The following is an 8,265-nucleotide window of genomic DNA, read 5'->3' as shown; positions in this document are numbered from 1 at the left end:
AGCTGAGTTTCTTCCACTAAAAGGCAACAATGAAGCAATGAATGTTAATATTGAAGAGTATGACATAGAGTGTCAAATTCTCATTGAATTTCTAATCAGATGCCCGATAGCTCAAGCTCTTACAAAGACCAGAGATGTACCAGAAAGACTGCTATAACAAGTTGTGAAAACTCTCAAGGTCTCAAATGAAATGGAGCTAACAGCACACATATGGGAAAATATCTTCATTACAATTACACCGGAGAAAATAAGGGAGTGTTTAGAATTACCCTTAAACCAAGGCTATGAAGTAGCACCAAGAAAAGAAGATATGTTTGCACAACTTGATACTGTAATGGGCTACAAAACAAAGATTTCAAAGATCAATGAATTCAAGAGAAACAAGCTACCTGCCTTCTGGCAAGTATTAATGGAGATCCTGAACAACTGTTTATCATCAAAGATTGGAGGTACAGATCAGATAAATACGAATGTTCTGACAATCATGTTCAGCCTCATAAATGGGTTAAATATTGATTTTGGAACAGAAATATTTAATCTGATCAGAAGATCAATTCTGACTAAAATTGGAAGGATAGATTCACATTTACCCTTTTCCAGATTTCTGTCAATCATAATTTCTGATGCTTTTTCTGAAAGGAACCTAAAAATTCCAAAATCAAAATTTATGTGGAAGACAGAAATTATGAGACCTTGGAGTGCTGCAGGGTCATGGAAGTCAGATTTTGATCTATATGTTCTGTCAGAAAGAATGATGTGTCTGATACCAGAAGATTCACCATACAGAGCAGAATATCTGAGGATGTTAAGCAAACAGGCAGAAACCAAAGAAGGGTTTGAAAATATGTCACCCATGGAGCATGATGCAGAAGAATCTAGCACACCAAGAATGGAGCAGCAGGGTGAATCTGATCCTCATCCAGCTGATGAAGATGTGCATATGAGTCCTACAGCAGAAGAACATCATGCTGAAGTCTCACATATGGAAGAAACAGGTGCAGAACAATCTAAACTCAATATATTTTACAATTCTGAGAGTGATTCTGATGAATCAATTCAAGGAAAATATGAAATTTTATATAGAGGCACAGTTTCTACAAAACAAAATGTGAGTGAAACAAAAGACCCATTTTCTGAATCAGATTCTGAGGAGGAAAATGTGGTGGCAACAGGTGGAGATCAGTCCACTGATCAAGGAAACCTGGATGAGAAAAATAAGAGTTTCTCAACAACTCATGGAGAACCTAAAAGGGTTCAAGGATATGAGGAAAACCAGGACTTGAATATGTTTCAATTTTCTGGTGAGGGAACAAAGAATTTGAATTCTTCCAATCCTCTTAACCTCAGAACAGCAGAAAATGTGTTTTCTGCTGGTGTTAGAACATCTGTTGTTTCTCCTATTTCCCAAGGACACCAATCTATGTCCCCTACACAACTTCACAAGGAACTTGAAGACATAACTGCTACTGTGAAAACAGCCACAGAAGAAAAACTTGATCTAATACTGGAAGAAATCAGAAATCAAAAATCAGAAATCAAGGTTTTATCAGAAACTGTCAAAGCTGTGCAGAAGCAAATAGAAGAAAATAATGCAGCCCTCAACAAACTACAAAAGTCATCAAAAACAAAGAGAGCTCATCAGAAATTGAGAAGGCTCTTAAAGAACTACGTGATATCAAGAAAAAGATGACTGAGGTTGCAACTGCAGGAGAAAGCTCAAGTTCAGAAAAGATTCTTGAAGAATTACAGTTCCTCAGAGCCAACAACAGCAGCATGGCTGAGGTTTTTGAGAAACTATTAATGGAATTGACTACACAAAGAAATCAGGAAAGTCAGGAGTTTCAGAAAATGAAGAAGCAAGAAGAAACAAATACTCAAGCTCTTACTAATATCCACTTGTTAGTAAAAAGATTGCAGGACAGTATTGCCAAACTGGCAAAAGTTGGTCTTCATGAACTAAAAGCTCCAATTCCACAAGAAAGACAAGCAAAAGAATCAGAAACTCCTCAACAACAACCAGAAACCATTCAACAAGAACAAACCAAGCAAACAGAAACTTCAACAGCTCAAAAACAGAAGCAGACCATGGGTCCTCCTCCAGATAAACAAAAGTTACCCATGGATCCTCCACCAAACATCCCAAAGTCAGACACTTCAAAGATCCAACAGAAAGAACATGTTCCAGTTCAACCATCTTCTACAACCATCATTGGAGAAACATAATTGAGCATAAGGATGGATACAAAAGAGAAGAGAAGAATGGAACATGAAGTGACCTCCTCAAAAAGGCTAAGAAAAATAATGAGAGAAGATTCAGAAGGTAACATCAAAGATTCAATGGTGCTGGAAGGTGATTTACACACAATCATGTATCCGGAAGAACATCTAAAGCACTACTATTGGAAAGGTCCAGAAGACAACCCAACAAGGCCACTCTCACCAATGAGTAAAGGCATTCTTGAAGAAAGAAACAATGGTAGCTGGGTAATGTTGCACAAACACTTGGCCATCCAATAGTATTTATTGAAAGAATTGATACTTTGACCACTGGAGGAGGCATATTAGGTAATGAAGGTCAAAACAAGTATACCCTGATCAGAAAAGATAAAAATGTACAAAAGGTTACTGATGCAGATCTGGCTGATGATGTTCACCCAATGGATATAGTCAAAATGAAGAATATCATTGATGAATATAAAGGTAATTCAGTAGTGATCACAAGAGCCCTTGATAGTCTTAAAAGTGCAGGAGCAAAAGTATACAAAAGAGCAGCACTGGCAGACTTTGATCTGTGTATCAATTTTGAGTATAGCACCAAAGCGTTAATACCTCCTCCCAACACATCAATTCCAGCTGAAATTCCTTTGAAATTAGTGAGAACTGGAGCAATCTTTGACACACCAGAAATATGTGCAGTCTTCAAAGATGCTAATGAAGAGAAAGCTCTATTCAAAATCAGTGAAATTTGGAGGTATTCAAACCAAACTTTGAAATATATAAGAAACTGCATAAATGAGAAACAAGAGCAGCTCAAGAGGAAGGGAAAGAACAATGAACAGCTGAGAAAAACAATTGAAGATTGTATTGAAAACTAGATGGAAGCAAGAGGATGGTACAAGTCAATGTACAAGGAAACTCAAAAGGCAATTGATCACAAGAAAAAGCTAAAACCAGGGGACAAATACAGAAGTGGAGTAAAGATCAATTAATGAATTGATGAGATATTGCTGTTTTTGAACAATATTTAAAGTTTTTTTTTCTGTTTTGAACAATGGTTGGTGTGATTATGTTTTATGTTTCTGAAACTTAGTTGCTTGATTTTTCTTTTCAAAGAAATAGTTAGAAGTTGTTTACATTGGATATAGGTAGTTCATTTTCTTACAATACTTAAGGGGAAACTGTTAGGAAACTTTATTTGTAGGTATTGAAGAAAATCTCAATCAACTGGATCTCTAAAGAGATAACAGTCCTGAAGATCACAAACAAGAAGAAGAAGATCAGATACGACAACTGAAATGCAAAGCATCTACTTCAAAGAATCACAAGTTGATCAAGAGCTGATTTGGATTATCAGAGAAGGTCATTTCTGATGGATCTGATGATATTTCTGATGAAATATCATCAATTTCTGACGATTTTGATCATCAGACTTTCTGATGATTTGTTCAACAGAATTTCTGATGAAGTGGTTTATCAGAAATTCTGATGAAAACCCCACTTGTCTAAATCTCAACTCTATCCTGCCACCAATGACCGAAGCAACTGACATTATTGGATATCATGATTACAAAGGCAACTTGAACGTTGGATTCAATGAACATGTCAAATTGCTACTTTATGCAGGACTTATTGCATGAATAAACAATTGTTTATTCATGTACACAGCCTTCTATAAATAGAAGGCTCGAGAGGCAGAAGATAATTGAGTTTGAAGCTTATCATTCACATACAAACACCCAAACTCCACTGCCCTTCTCACCCACAGAATTCAAGATTCATTTGTATTTGATAATAATCTTACAATCACCTTGTTAAACTGTTTTGTTTCAAAGTTATATAAACTTGATAATTCTGTAGGTCTTGTTTCTTGAAAGTCTGATTTCTATTTCCGCACATCTTTTTCACATATACTGAAATCACTTAACATATTACGTAAAAAGAAGTTGTTAAGGCCATACTGGGTCCAACAGTAACTTTATATACTAAATTAGAAAAATTATTCTTTAAAAATCTCGTTTATTACACGTGTTGAACAAATGTAATTTTATATATTAAAATTATATCTCTAAGAATCCCATGTATTGTACTGAATAAATGTAATTTTATATACCAAATAATAAAAACTCATGATTTGTACGGGTTGAATAAATCTAATTATATATACTAAATAATAAAAAAATTATATCTTTAAAAACACTGTGTATTACACAGGTTAAATAAATGTAATTTTATAACCTTGTATATTACTCGGGTTGGATAAATGTAATTTTATAAACCAGATGATAAAAAAAATTATATCCTTATAAACCTCGTGTATTATACAGGTTGAATAAATCCAATTATATGTACTAAATCATCATCATCATCATACTTAGTAAATCCCACCAATAGCAAAGCTAAGGTAGGGTCTGAGGAGGGTAAGATGTAGAGGCTGCTTTCAGTGAGACCCCCGGCTCGATAGTAGTTTTGCATCAAGCCTTGGACATAAAGCACATAACACTCACCACTCGGGACAAATACCGATTAGTGCATGTTCCCTTTTGTCTTTCTGTTATCAACGCCACCACATGATGATGATGCATTATTAACCGTCCGCCGCTTTTAACGTTATTTTCACGAACTTAGTAAAATAACGTTAAAATTAGTGCAATTTCACTTTTGCCCTCCGAGCGTCCACACATATATATTATATGCGCATACCGCAAGCGGGGCGAATATATGATGTTCAGTGTTTATATAAAAAGTTATATAATATGTGCAACATCTTAAATGTTGTTAGAATCAATTCAATGTTATAAATAAATAAGAAAGATAAAATACGAAGGGAAAGAAAGCATTATTTAAAAAAATATCTTTAATTTATAACTTAAATTTGAAGATAATATATTATTAGGAAAAATAGAATGATTCTATCCGACATTCAAAGTAAGATAAAATTTAATATTAATTGATTATTTATTATTTAATTAATTGATATAAGATAAGTATGAAAATGCAGGAAATTACAAATGTAGACGCCTTCAATGAATGACACATGTCACTTATTGGTTTCTTTTATTATATAGTACTAGCGGTAAGACCCGTGTGCAAACACGGGTCGTTTCTTAGAAAACCATGCATAACATATATTGACAGAGAGTAAAAAAATAATTACTGCAGACTTACAAAATGGATATAAATTAATGATCAATAGCTTTATTCGACAACAATTCCATTATGTTGAGAGCAAACTACTTTACAAAATTACTTTAATGATAGGGTGACTTTACAAAATTACATAGAATTCAAGAAAACGAAACAACAAATTGAACAGATGTTGAGTTATTCAAAGTTCTGTTGAATACTAAATGAGATGTTGACCAAAATTCAAACAGATGTTGACCAAAAGTCAATCAGATGTTGACCAATAGTCAAACAGAGGTTGACCTTAAACAGATGTTTGGTTTAACGCCACATATCTGTTTATGGCCAAACATCTGTTTAAGTCCAAATATCAGATATAGAAGGCCAAACATCTGTTTAAGGCAAAACATCTGTTTATGACCAAACATCTGTTTAAGCACAAACATCTGTTTCTTAGAAAACCATGAATAGCCCATATTGACAGAGAGTAAAAAAATAATTAGTGCAGACTTATAAAATTGATATACACTAATGGTCAATAGGTTTATTCAACAGCAATTCCATTATGTTGATAGCAAACTACTGTTGTCTATTAACTGTTAAAAACCTCTGTTGCTTTCCAACAGACTTTTCTAAAAAAATTTATCCATTATCTCCAACAGAGCTTGCCAGATGGATAGATAGTAAACAGATATGCATGTTAGTCAACCTATGTTAAAAAGGTCAGTCAACAGAAATTACAAAGGTTAGTAAACATATGTTAAGAGAATAATGTTATTAACAAAGAATTTAGTACTCTCATTAAAAATGAGAGCTGCAAACACGAGTCGTTTCTTAGACAAGCATGCATAACACATATTAATAGAACATATAGATATGTGCATAGATATTGTACCAAAACGTATTATCTATTATATAATACTCTAATTTACAACATTTCTATGCTTATGGTGTTGTAAGTTGTGCTTTGTTGATGATTTGTGCATGAAATAGTTGTACAAAAGCATTATTTACAAGTACCTTCCATCTTATCACACAACAAGAGAGATTGTAAGTCATTTTGTTTCAGAATAGAGAGAGACACGGGAGAGAGAGAAACAGACGACAGAGAGAAATAAACGAAGTTGGCGCGTCTCCGGCGATTGGCCGAGCTCCGGTGCGTGGTAGGCCTCAATCAACTGAACCAGGAATCTCATGGTGGTGACGGAATGGTGGTGGTGATGTTTGCAGATGTGGTGGCTAGGGTTCCGGTGACCCTAGATGGTGCGGTGGCGTACACACAGTGGCAAGAGGCTATAGGCGCGATTGTTGATTACCTTATCCAGTTTTCAGGTTTTGAACCCTCCAACAAGGTAACAATACTGACAATATTGGCTCTTCTGATTCAGATCTATGTTGGTTCGATGTTGTTGGGCGTTCTTGATTGTAAGCCCTATTTTTTTGGATGATATCTGATTTTGTTGTTTTAGTTGACGATGGTAATTTGTACCCTAAATTTTTGGTGTGATGGCAGTGGTTTGAGGCTGAGGTGACCCATGGCCCGTTGTTGTGGGACTTTTTAGCAACACCAAGAACGGCATCTCGCAACTCATCGTCCTATTCCAGCGGATGCAGATGAGGTTAATTTGGTAAACTCAAAATTTTAAGCTAGGATGTTTATTTATATTGATCTAATGGAATGAGTCGAAGAGATTTACTTTTGAGCCAACACTGAAGAAGGGAAGATGATGGGAATTAATAATGGTAAATCTTGATCTAAATTTTGCCATTTTCTCAATTTAATCTATACTTTTTTTTCTTCGTAATATTACACCATTCGGTGACAGATATGCATTTGGCAGAAAGGGGTGTCGAAATTATCACCACATCATCAACATAGTAACATGAATTTGACGGCTAGACCGTAACGGGATATATAAAAATAGCATTGGGTTGCACGTGTTAAAGGAGTATGTTGTAGGAATAGTTTAAGACAAGTCAACAAGATTTAACCTAGTACATAGCTTAATGGTGGCCAAGGCCAGGTTTGTTTTCTTTTTGATATATTTGAAGTTTTGATTAAAACATGTTAATTAAAAGGGGAATTGGCCTGTAATAATCCCACCTAGAACTTATTGGCCATTAATAATCCCACCTCAGAATATTCCCCCCACCAGTCCCACCTTTCACCTATTTTTCCTACAATGGTCCCTCGTTAAAAAAACTTAACGGAGTTAAGTTTTTTTCCAAATTACAAACAGATTTTTTAGAACTTTTGATCAGAACGACGATATGAGTCCATTGATGTAAAACTTGCCTCGAAACGGTGCTCCAAGTGACTTGATTTTGGTTAATTGGAAATTTAAACACCCGAATTAAAGCATCGTTTTCATCGTTTGGAGCATTGTTTCGAGACAAGTTTTACATCAATGGACTCGTATCGTTGTTCTAATCAAAAGCCCTAAAAAATCTGTTTGTAATTTGGAAAAAATCTTAACTCCGTTAAGTTTTTTTAACGGGGGACCATTGTAGGAAAAATAGGTGAAAGGTGGGACTGGTGGGGGGAATATTCTGAGGTGGGATTATTAATGGCCAATAAGATCTAGGTGAGATTATTACAGGCCAATTTCCCTAATTAAAAAGCACCCTGCACATTCTCATTATAGCCGCAGAGAAAGATATGTATTGTTGAAATTGAAATCGAAGTTTAATTTGTCTTGCTGTAGTAATTTGTTTTGTTCAAGCTATTGATTGTTGAAAAGGTACAATTTTTATTGCCCAAATTATACCCACAATTTTGTTTGTTCTTTGAGTTCTGTTGATCTTGAAGATACACAGAAAGCATCAAAGAAAACTTACAATCACTATGCTAACTGTTAATTTTTGTCATCATTTGTTGACCTTTCAAAGTTTTTTTTTATCTTAACTGTTAATTCAAGTTAA

The 8,265-nt window shown here is 34.7% G+C and overlaps 1 long non-coding RNA gene across 1 annotated transcript; it reads left to right on the top strand.

Moving 5' to 3' along the window:
- Positions 1 to 6,534: 6,534 nt before the first annotated feature.
- On the top strand, positions 6,535 to 7,211 carry LOC110896821. The gene is made up of 3 exons (XR_002568193.2): positions 6,535 to 6,695; positions 6,857 to 7,086; positions 7,170 to 7,211. It is a non-coding gene; the product is annotated as an uncharacterized LOC110896821 (long non-coding RNA).
- The last annotated feature ends 1,054 nt before the right edge of the window (positions 7,212 to 8,265 follow it).

This window comes from Helianthus annuus, chromosome 8 (genome assembly GCF_002127325.2).
Source record: "Helianthus annuus cultivar XRQ/B chromosome 8, HanXRQr2.0-SUNRISE, whole genome shotgun sequence".
NCBI classification, from domain to species: domain Eukaryota; kingdom Viridiplantae; phylum Streptophyta; class Magnoliopsida; order Asterales; family Asteraceae; genus Helianthus; species Helianthus annuus.
The sequence above is the reverse complement of the archived record's forward strand: the minus strand, read 5'-3'. Positions and strand labels throughout refer to the sequence as shown.